We start from the raw sequence: 12,144 nt of genomic DNA, 5'->3' as shown, positions 1-12,144 counted from the left end.
GCAGGGTGGTAACTCGCGTCTTGCATGGGCTCCTTGACAGCAGTGTCTCGCGAGTTCAGATTTATGAGACATAATCGCTAAGGCCTGCAGATGGCGGGGTTCGTCAATATGTCGAATTGACAGCACACGGTCGCCTCATCTCAACGACTTCCACACGTTTGGACGACGATTCATCGGAACAAGCAACGGCGGTTGCTGTGTCACTTTGGATTCACGAGATAACCGAATCACTCTGCTGGCTATGGAAGCCCGAAAGTGTCAAAATTCAATAAATAAAAAGGTCTTTTTGAAATAACTATCCTGTCGATAAATAACATAATTGGCTTTTAAATGATAAAATGAGGTGTTAGTATTACTATGAAAAGTGTTATACTATTCTTTAATATGTAACAAATATTTTATTTTGATTAAATATTTCATAATTATTTTAACGTCATACTTTTTAAAAATAATGACATTTAATTTATTTTTAAGGTTTTACAAGATAAGAAACTTTTTTTTTTTTTTTTTGTACAAAGTCAGTTTTTATTTCATAATGTCCTTTTCTACAATATACATATTTCCACAAATACAAAATGGCGTTTTACAGCCGAATGACTTGGTCTGTCAATCAAATGACATGAGGCGGAGCCAGTTACGTGATTGGCTGAGTCCCTTATACAGACATGAGCAGCAGCATTTGCAGTATCGATTCATGGTGGACCATCCATCCATCCATCCATCCATCCATTTTCTTGACCGCTTATTCCTCACGAGGGCCGCGGGTGGTGCTGGAGCCTATCTCAGCTAGCTTTGGGCAGTAGCCGGGGTACATTGAATAAAATTACGTTCAAACAATGTTTACGATTTCGAGCAACATTATGAACTCAGCGTTGACGGAAATGATATTCACTTTTTTTTTGTGCTCTGAATTCAGGTTCCACAATTGTAAACTAATAAAGAATTGTATTGATTGGTCATTCCCCTTTGTCGAAAGTCCCGTTTCACATTGTTAATTTTCTGATGTATTTATTTATTTATTTATTTGCACAGTCAATTTAACGAATTCACTTTTAGTTGGTCCTAAGCAATTTATTCTACTATGTCTTCTCTGCATGGAAGGAAGCTTCGGTGTATTTTTTATTTTTTTTAAATTTTTGAAAACACTTTGCAGATAAGAAGTAGGTTATAGAACAGGGGTGTCAAACATAAGGCCCGGGGGCCGGATTAGGCCCGCAATGGGGTTTAATCCGGCCCGCGAGATGGTTTTGTAAAGTTAAAAAAAAAAAAAAAAAAAAAAAAAAGACTGTCGGCCCAATTAATCAGCCGGCCACAATCAAAGCTTATAAATTCATAATTACACAAGTAAGGCTCAGTTGAGCAATGCATCTTGTACATGGAATTGCTCTGAATGTCGTTATTTTAAACACAATTTAAAGTTAGTTTGTTTAAAAAATAAAAACATGAATCAAACACAAACATGCTGAATAAGACACATCCAACTACACATATGACAAGGATTAACGTCCTTATAACTTCATTAACGGCACCCGGCACACAATCAGTGAACAATATACAGGTTTATGCAAAAAAAATTTTAGGACAATATTTGTACAGATGCGCCCCACAATTTAGGGCTGGCCCACAAATAGCGAAAATCTGCATGTAATTGACGGCAATGTTTTACAAATTATTTTACAATTTTACCGATCCGGCCCAATTGCGAATATATTTTCCTACATGTGGCCCCTGAGCTAATATGAGTTTGACACCCCTGTTATAGAATGTCTGCCTGGGCTTCTTCAAACGAGCAAAGACAGTCTGTTGTTTCTCCGGCAGGCTGCGCTGTGCCCGCGAACGCTCGCTCGCGGCGGAGCCAGCCAGCCACCACTCGGTGAAGCGGTCGCTGTGCGTTCATTTCCAGTTGCACCGCCGTGGATGCTTAAGCACAAGTCAAGACGGACTTTCCCCACCAGGATATTCCGCAGCATGTGCAGGCAAGTCCCGGCGGCTCGAGCCGCATTTCTTTTCTTCGGCGATTCACGCGAAGTTCCGAACGTGCACGCGGACGTGCGCCGGGCATGAATGAGGAGCAAACGCGGATTTCTGCGACGAGTGATGCGATTGATTGGATTGGATTGGAAATGAATACTTGTGATGTTGTGGACGCGATGGACGATCAAGGGTGTGATGTCCAATCTAATAGTGTAAATGAAGTCCTGCAGCAGCGTGTGTCCTGAATAAACTGGGGTGGAGGAAGAGCAGATGAGAGGTGATTGCTGATGATTGGGAGCTGAGCATGTCGCGTGGGACTGTCCGAGTCCGGGCGCCATCCGGACCACAACCTTGTGTGTGTGTGTTTTTTTTTTGTGTGTTTTTTGAATAATAATGTAGGCCTTGTGGGATAAACTACAGCTAAACGCGTAAGGGGCGCTCAGATTGAGAGGATTCCATGGAGGCAGGTGTATGTTGGATACATCGTCTTGATTATCAATGGTTTCGGTTGCATTTGCTTATTATTAGTACTGATGTCAATTAATAATTTCAAAAAGTCAACCTTTTTTTTTTTTTTTTTTTTTTTAAAGACACTTGGTCTCATAGTGAGCCCTGCAAAATTGCCTGTAGCTGCTGCAGACACGTATAATGGGCGCAACAACTGGGGCTGGTCTGAAACGTCCCACGGATCTCCATCATGAAGGTTAGCAAGCAGTCATTAGAGGGGCTTGCTTTGGCGGCACGGGAATATTTACAGTCTGGTTTCTGCAAAATCCATCAGGGCGCACGAGACCAATTTCTGATGAGGTTATTTCGTGTTCAGCGTGGCTTCTCTGATTACAACATACATCATATGCGCTGTGTGTGTGTATATATATAAAAGAGTACATCTGCTTTGTGTGTTAAGCGTCATCTTCTCACCTTTCAACTGGCAGGCATCCAAACAAGCGCACAGCTGTAACGGCTGCTCGGCGGGCCTTCTCATGTTTACAGCTCCTCCTCGTTTCTGTCCCTATCACCTCCCTCCTCTTCCACCCATCACCTCTTATCCTTGCACCTCCTTTATCAGGCGCTCTCGCTTTCAGCAGCTTTGCACAGGCTGGAGATCGGCTCGGCTCGCGGCAGACTTGCGTCCTTGCGGTGGCCTCCGTCGTGTTGCCGGCACGTAACTTAGGAGAGCCTGCAGGTGTTTATCATACTCGCCCCAATGAATTTTTTTAAAGCATTTGATGTTCTTCAAAGATTTAAGTTTACTCCTGCTTGACATGTTGGGAAGGTGTAGTTATTAGGGATGTAGGAATAAGGGCAATATCGTGATATCGTGATACTAAAAATTGCCACAATGTCGTCGTCATGTTCACGATATTTACAAGGAACACATCTGTTTAAAAAAAAAAAAAAAAAAAAAAAGTGAGGTTGATTTCCCTTTGTGCAGTTCTAGCACCCCCTGGTGGCTAGTTTTGTCGTGTAATTTAATTTTCATTGGGGATGTTTTGGCCCTTCGGTGTTTAAAATCTATGCTAATTGTCAAATAAAGGGGAACCGAATTTGCTTGTGAAGCGATCAATGTGTGCTTGCATTAGCAAGTAAGTGCCTCGATATTGTTATTAGAGATTGTAGGTGCTTTATATGCATTGCTGTATTTTTTATTTTATTTTTTTACAATATTGGGACCTTAATTAAATATCGCCGACCTCTCCACAATATCGTGATAATTATCGTATCGTGCGCTTCATATCGTGATAATATCGTATCATGATGTTTGGATATCGTTACATTCCTAGTAGTTATAACTAGTGTTGTTCCGATACCGTTTTTTTGGCCCCCGATACCGATTCCAATACCCAGCTTTGCAGTATTGGCCGATACGATACCGTACCGATACCTAAGTTGTTGTTTTTTCTCAACAATGAAAAGCTTTTGGTTCAGAGCATTCAAGGGCCAATAGGATATCTTAGATCGTTAACATGTCACATATCGATGAATGTCGTGCACGAGCAAGACACAAGATGCTGCATCCAAAATCCTAGATTAGCGTTGGAATTAATGGTATCAGCATGTTACTTGTGAGTACTCACCGATACTACTGTTTTAATGCAGTATCGGCGCCTCTGCCGATACCAGTATCGGTATCAGAACAACACTAGTTATAACATAACGCAGTCGCATAGTTTTACTAAAACTGATATTTTGTTCTGTGGAATATATGGACACTTTGATATCTCAAGGGGTGGCATCAAGGATTTTATCATGTACATTTTTTTTATATTATTGATTATGGCCATATTTGGATAATAGGGCAGTTATTGAAATAATGATGGATAAGGAATTGTTTCATTCAAAAAAAAAGATCAAAACAAATTCCAGACATTTCAAAAATAATCCGGTTATACATTTTTCTTTTTTCTTTTTTAATTATGGGCATCCTGGTTTTCAAGCGCTCACTTAGCATGCATGCCTCACATTTCTGAGGTTTTGCATTTTTTCACTCTTCTCCAGCCTTCTTGCGATATGTTTTTGCTTTGCTTTACAAGATTTCTCTTGGTCCTCTTGGGTCCCTTCCACATTCCAGTAACACGCATGTTAGGCCCAAGAAGCTGAATGTGAGCGTCAATAGTTTTCCCATCTATACTTGATTTCCCCTGTGATTGGCAAAATGGATGGATTGATTCATTGGGGAAAAAAAATAAAAAATTCTGGGTGATTTGTTTTAATGAGATTGGGTGAAGCAACGCAAGGATTGTGGGCTCATCAATGTAGCTAAATAACCATAATCAAAGCAGCAACAGACACATTTGCCTTGACAACAGCTTCATTAAATCGGGTACTGGCACATTTCTTTGCGGTTTGGGGTTGGATTTCAGATCTTATTCGCGTAGGTCGGGTTACTGTACTAATGGGTCAAATGTGCTTGTTGCGGGCGCAGTATTGAATATTGGATCTGGTTCGAGACAGCTCTTGAAAAAAAATATCACTTTAGGAGTCTGTTTGGCAGCATTTGTAATGGATTAAAGCCAGCATGCAGTGTGTTGGCGTAAACAAACCACACAGATGGAATAACTAAATTCATACAATCTACTAATTAACTGACAGATTTTGTTGAAATTTTCCTCCACCGTGGTTGAACGGAAGCGTCACTAGTGAGTCTACAGCCATTAATTTATACCCTAATTGAAACAATTTTTTGTTAGTTGTGCCGTATTTCCACAATACAATGAATTATTAATGGTATGAGATTATATTCTGTTTGTATAAATGCCCACTCGTGATGGACAGTATCTGTGAGGTATTAAATTATTCATGTTTATTATTGTGGTTGTAATTTCCAATGGTGTCAAACTGTAGAGTTTCAAAATGTGTGACTGACTGTCCGAAATAATCAACTCATCTGTATTAAATCTTTACCCACACAGCAAATGTTTACAAGAGTATATAACTGTTTTGTGAAAGCCACATTCCCTGGGCTGAGAAGGGAGGGTGTCAAAAAAAACAAAAACACTAGTACATGGCTGGATCTAGTCTAGTGGGTTACAGGGCCATTGGCTACTATTTGCCTTACAGCCTTTCACCAAAAGCTGTTATGCCGCAGTTATCAAATTAACTTGTGTTTAAAGGTGCCCTCATATGAAATGTTCACTTTTGGCGGGGGGTTTTGACATAAGTATGACTTACCATAACTTGACTAAGTCCCCAAAAGTTGTGAAATAAACGACCCATGTTTCCCTTTCCAATGGGCGTTTGTATCACATTAGCTCAAACAGCACTCTCAAATGGGCTGTTTCAGCAGGTTGGTTTTACATGTCACTAACCCCGCCTTTTTCGGTTTTACACGTCACTAGCTCAGCGCGAACTCCACCCTCACAATTTTCAAACAACTTGAGCGAGGACTTTTGTGTCGTGCGGTCGCAAGTGCTGCCAAGTCAACGACAGGGACAGAAGACGAGGATATACGAGGCATGTACCTCTCCTACAAAGATTTGACAACAAGTTATCGGAACCATTGTGGGTGCTTTCGCCTTGACAAAACTGAAACATACAGCTCACGTTTGGTTAGCTAGCGGTTAGCATTCGCGCATGTAGCACGTAAACACGGACTTTTTGTAACAAGAATCCCACAAATAATGACTAACTTAAGTCATTTCAATCACAACTAATTCTAGCCCATATCGTTGTCCAAGCTGAAGCTGATCGTTAAATCTTACCTGATATGAAGTGTGCGCTGCAAACACGAGCATTGTTGATGATTGTCTCAGACAGTCCAGTCCTTTCACCTAATCGCGTTTAAGCCGTCTGCGATTACTTGACTGGCAGAGGCTGGGATGCGATAGAAATTGAAGTTTTTGTTGGTCCACGGTTCTGCCAACCAAAAACACAACAAGACGACATTTACTACAGACAACCAGCGTTGTTTACTTCTAGCTGCACTTCACTGCCTCCAGCGGTTGTTTTTGCCTCCAGTAAAGACCATGATGTCATCGTGACGTAGGCCATGAAAGGGTCTATACTTTGTGTTGTTTATTTGTTAAATGTACAGCAGAAAGAAATATCTGGATGGTTTTTGCCTATTTTCAAACAGCTGATATCAGCTACATGACTAAGTCAGTCGCGCCGTAATATAAACTACTGTACTTCTCATTGTTTTCTCTTGTACTTGACTTCTTTCATTTGCTTGACTTGAGCCCGAAGACTCACTTTGATGTCGATTGCGATCTCAATATATTTTTCCAGACGCGGCGTTAGCATGTGGCCAAGTGAGCAACCCTCGTCGGCATATTGCCGAGAGGTCGCTCCTTGCCTTCCGGTGAACAACGTGGATTTACCGAGTCTTAACAATCGCCGCAGATGTATACAGTACATGCAGATTTTGACGAGGGCTGCTGCGCGTCCCCTCTTGCTGCAGCGGCCGACCTCTCTGCCAAGCACAGTGACCTCCGCGAGGAGGAGGAGAGGCCGTCCCTCTCTGTTCGTTTTGTTCTCATTCTCCCCGAGCGCCTCGCTCCACAGGCTGCCTGCTTGGAAATGGCATTACTGCTACCCCCCCTCCTCTCCGTTGCTCCTCCACCCTCCCCCACATTTCTCCTTCATCTCCGGGGTCCCGAGGGCTTTGTGAGCGTCTGTTCGTGCCAAATGCCAGCACTCTGAAAAGCCCCCCCTCCCTCAGTCTTGAGTGTGTAGGAGAGAGAGTGAGTTGGGGGATTTCTTTTGGTTCCCCTCTCCATACAAGCTGGGGGGCGCCTGTTACGTGTTGAGTTGCTGGATGCTGCTCCTTCCCCGGTGTTGGAGCGGTTGCATAGTGTGAGTGCGTGTGCGTGTTGGTGTGCAAGGTCCCGCTATTGTTCTCAACAACTGCTGGAATGCTGTTGAACGGCGGCGGTTCAGCGGTTATTGTCCGTCTTTGTCGTTTTCGTACGAGCACGGAGCATTTTGAGTCTCTTTTGTGAGACTGCCTGGCCTCACAATGAGCCTGCCGAAACACTGTCTGCTTGTACATGTGGCCAAGGACGACAATGGCGATGTGCCGTATCGGTTTTGCCATCAATGATTAACAACAATATTCATTTAGACCGGTGGTGTCCAAACTACGGCTCGGGGGCGGGGTGTCGTTGTGACTCTTTTGAGAGAACCATTTTCATCTTTCATTTTCCACAGCTCCTTTTTATGTTCGTGTCATCCCATTTAAAAGAGCACAAGTGAAAATGAGTAGTGATATTTGATTTATATATATATTTTTTTATATTTGAGGGTTTTTCAAAAAGATAGCACAATAATTACTTTCATTGATAATATTTATGAAGGAGTAATTCAGTGACGGGCGGCACGGTGATCGAGTGGTTAGCACGTCCGCCTCCCAGTTCTGAGGACTCGGGTTCGAGTCCAGGCTCCGGCCTTTCTGGGTGGAGTTTGCATGTTCTCCCCGTGCCTGCGTGGGTCTTCTCCGGGTACTCCGGTCTCCTCCCACATTCCAAAGACATGCATGGCAGGTTAATTGGGTGCTCCGAATTGTCCCTAGGTGTGCTTGTGAGTGTGGATGGTTGTTCGTCTCTGTGTGTGCCCTGCGATTGGCTGGCAACCAGTCCAGGGTGTGCCCCGCCTACTGCCCAGATCTAGCTGAGATAGGCTCCAGCACCCCCCCCCCCCCCGCCCGTGACCCAAGTGAGGAATAAGCGGTGAAGAAAATGAATGGATGGATAATTCAGTGACTAAAACTCAGCTACTTTTTTGGCAAAGCAATTAGTGACTATACTAGAGCTGTCAAACGAGTAAATGTTTTCATCACATTAATCACATCTTAGAATATTGATCAATCATGATTTATCAGTTAAAAAGGCCTTTTATTAACATTTTTTTGCCCGCCACATTTGAAGAGCACGTTATGTGTTAATTGTTTCTACATATAAAGTTATGAGGATGTCTTCCACAATTTTTTTTTTGATCCACTGCATGCTCTCATCTTACTCTTTTTCTAATTTGTTAATTAGTTGCATAATTTAAAATGGGGAAAAAAAAGACCCTGATATTTTGACGTGCAAAAAATATAACATTTATTAAATGCTTTACTTTAATGCATGTAATTATGTTTATTGCTCAAACACAATCTGCGCTACCTTTTCCAATGAATTTGCCCAACACTGATTATTATAGATGCCAAACAGGCGGTGTCATCTCGGACTTTAGGACATAAAAGAATGGTGTGACAACCAGTCAGCTGCATGTCTGTGCTGAAAAAAAAGCCTCAATGATAAAAGGTTAACTCATGGCTAGACTGATTTGATCTGACAAGAGAGGTGCTGACATGTGAGACACATAATAAAGAAGCTCTTTGTGTGTTGCTAGGGTCCGAATTTTGTCAACTGTTTGAATCGAGTACGAGTGTAACCTAACACGACCGGGCTGTTCATCATGCTGGTGGCAGTGATGCGATATTATGAGGGATGCAATTTCTTAATGTTTGCGCTGTCTTTACAGCGTTCAGGTAGCATTTGTCAGTTGTCTAAATTTGTGGCAGAAGGTCCAGAGTACTACTACTACTACTACTACTACTGTATAAACTGTGCCCCACTGGCAGTTACTGTACTTGACCATGAGCCAATTCAGGAAATGAAGCTGTGATTGTTATCAGGCTCAAATTAATTATACAAACAGTATGCCGTTAAAGAGGACCATTATCTCTTATCAGGACACATAAATTCACCAAACCTCTTTATGTTTAATCATGCACACCGCCAATAATTTTCTCAGTTTTCGGCAACGCAAAGACAGGTGTCTCATTCTTGCATAGATAGATGAAGGTTTTGCCGGTGTGCAAAACATAATTATAACATCTCCCTTTCTAACTACTGAAAAGGGTCATTACTGGTGATGTATTGTCCTTCAGCTAATACTAATTTAATTCTAATATTTATTTTTAAAATACCACATTTGGAGACAATCGGGAGCTCAGCCTTTCACCATCAATGTCAACAAGCCAAACCTCGTCTTTGACGTGAGCACAAGGCATGATTTGGGATTTTGCAGCTCTTTGTGCATGTGCACACAATGTGGTCGCAGTGACGGGATCGCATAAAGTGGCCTGGAACTGTGTCTAATTGAGCTGAAAATCATGCTCCAGGTCATGAACGGGCAAAACATGGGTAGCGGTGCCATGCTTAGACATTGCAAAGCGCAACGGAGGTTGTGCAGTTCATCTGACAAGAGTGTCAATTTTCTGTCGCTGTCGTTTCCGTATCGGATAGGTGCCAGTAGCTTCAGATGATTCCATAATCCACTATCTACCCAGGATGTATGTAAATCTATGTTGGAATGTGCAGACAGACAGATATTCTTTCTTTTTGCTGCTGTGTATTCTTGGCTCCGTTGACACCAGAGCAGATGGGTGGTGACAGTAGGTGGATGTTGGCAAGTCAGTCGGTTGCTTGTAGAACTGTATATCACAGTTATTAATTAGAAACCCTTGTCCTGGCCTACTGTTTGATAGAATGTTCACTTGTCTGTCTGTCTGTCTGTTAGGGTTGGGCGGTATTAAGATTTTGACACCGATACAGTAATATCGTCCTCTTTAGTTTTCTGGGCGTTACATTTTGTGATTTGAGTGCTCCATGGTTGCAATGGCAATGATTTTTTTTTTCTCTCCGTTTTCGAAGCTTTACTTTACCACACAAACAACACAAAACCCAAAAATACACATATTAGTGACAGTCAATGTTATTAAAGGCTGAACTGTGTGGCCCGGGACACATGACGTGTGAACGTCCATCCTGTCGCGGCAACGAACGAACAGTTCATTAAAAGTCATTAAAACCAGTCATTAAAAGTATCGAAGCTAGTTAGTATTTAGTACAGAAATAACATCAACATCACCCACATACGTGACACACAGACTCAGGCGGAAAGCAATACATGTGCACCAGGTAGTAATTGGCGGAGGGGGCGGGGAATTCCCGAGCCAGTCAAGTGGAGAGAAAGTGCCTAGTCAGCAGCAAAGTGTGGCTTTAGCTTGAGGCATGTGTGTTTGAGAGAAGGAACAGGGGTGGTGGGGGGGGGGGGGGTTATTTCACAGGCTTCATGTTTTCACGTTCTCTGGCTGTAATTTTTCACCAAGTGGTTGTCAGTGGTGTATGACGCTCCATCCATACGTGATTCGTATTCAGATAGGAGACCGTGAGATGGCTGTTAACCTTTTTGTAGAGGTTGCTTTCACAAATTGGTGCAGTGGTTCATTATTTACAGTTCGTAACATTTATTTATTTTATTATTAAAAATGTAATGAAGAGGTTATCAAAACTTAAAATGAGGGGTGCGTACTTGTGTTTTTTTTTTTTTAAATATCTAATCGTAGATCTAGTACTCGCTAATTCTATTCCATAATTATATTCGGTACATCGCACAGCACCTTACAGAAGCTTGACATGAATGGGAAACTTAGCGCATGTAGTAAGTGGTGGTCGTCCTGCGAAGTGTGGTCTCTATGGGGCACCGTAGTGCGCATGCTTCAAACTAGCCAATGTCATCAACACTTGACAATATCACGTAACTTAATAATTTCTCTGTTTCAGGTTAAAAAAAATGGACAATTTATTTTGCCCAGGTCTGAACTACAGCATTTTGGTGAATCTGAACAATATAATGGTGTCCAAATATAAGCGGTGCCTGTATTGTTCCTTTCCTTCAAATATGAACAAGCATTGTCAATCCTTCTCCACTGTTCTCTGTTTCTTTTCATTTTCTAATTGTACTTGTAGTGCTCTTTAAGAACATATTTCCTATGACCTGATTTTTGCGAGCATTACACACTAAAAAAAATGCGAGTCCCGCTTGGTTTTCTACTAACGCGTTGCTTTACTTTTGTGCAGAATCCCTTTTAAACCTAGTGAAAAGATTCTCTCAGACTAAAAAGGTTACAAACAGGCTGAGAATGAAAAAAAATATATACATCGTTCTTGTTTTAAATAACATGATTGTGTTTTCTTGAAGCAGTTCGTACACTGGGAGATTTGGGTTGTTTGGAGCTTTAAGGGGTACTTTGACGAGAGTCAGAAATCTGTTCTGCCTGTAACTGGTCAAAGAGATTCTGTAGCCTGAAGGCGCTGGTGTCCTTTCTTTACGCATCAAATGTGATCAAGAAGGACAGTAGCTGTCCAGACATAAGAGAAGTTTATTACAAGTTATTGGTACCACTCCAAGGGTCCGCCATAAGAGCTCTATGAATTTCAAATCATACTTTTGGTAGATGTAAGGCTCAAAATAGGCGCAGAGGCGCAAGTCAAGATGTGCGTTTTGTGCCTCATCAAAACACATTGAATAGCAAAAATCACAGACTGGTTCAATTTTTCTAATAATTTAGAGTGGCTTTTTCTCACGTCTCTTACACTTTTTAAGTTTTTGTGTATATCTACAGCTCTTCGGGGGGAAAAAAGAAAAGAAAAAAGACAGTGTGAGATGTGGACACATAAGATTTTAACTATTTATTCACATCGAGAGGCGTGGAACAAACTTGACTAGACGAGAAACAACGAGAGTTGCACAGAGGAACAGAGGTAATAATCCGACAAAAACACACATTTCTCAGACAGCTTATATAGACAGTGAATCGATCTGATTGGTTGTGGCTAGACATGTGGGTACCAGTACTAACATGGATCTGATATCTGATTGGCTGTTGACTAGATAAAG

General features: G+C 41.8%; 1 protein-coding gene across 4 annotated transcripts in view; it reads left to right on the top strand.

Annotated features, from left to right (window-relative positions):
• Positions 1–1,837: 1,837 nt before the first annotated feature.
• Positions 1,838–12,144, top strand: part of fat3a (FAT atypical cadherin 3a) — a 140,856-nt gene continuing 130,549 nt past the window's right edge. For all 4 annotated transcript variants that reach the window (XM_077542102.1, XM_077542101.1, XM_077542100.1 and 1 more), the window contains exon 1: positions 1,838–1,976. The gene's annotated coding sequence lies outside the window, so the exon portion shown is untranslated. The remainder of the gene's footprint in view (positions 1,977–12,144) is intronic.

The sequence above is a fragment of the Festucalex cinctus genome, chromosome 13 (assembly GCF_051991245.1).
Source record: "Festucalex cinctus isolate MCC-2025b chromosome 13, RoL_Fcin_1.0, whole genome shotgun sequence".
Taxonomy (NCBI): domain Eukaryota; kingdom Metazoa; phylum Chordata; class Actinopteri; order Syngnathiformes; family Syngnathidae; genus Festucalex; species Festucalex cinctus.
This window is presented reverse-complemented; position numbering and strand designations above follow the sequence as displayed.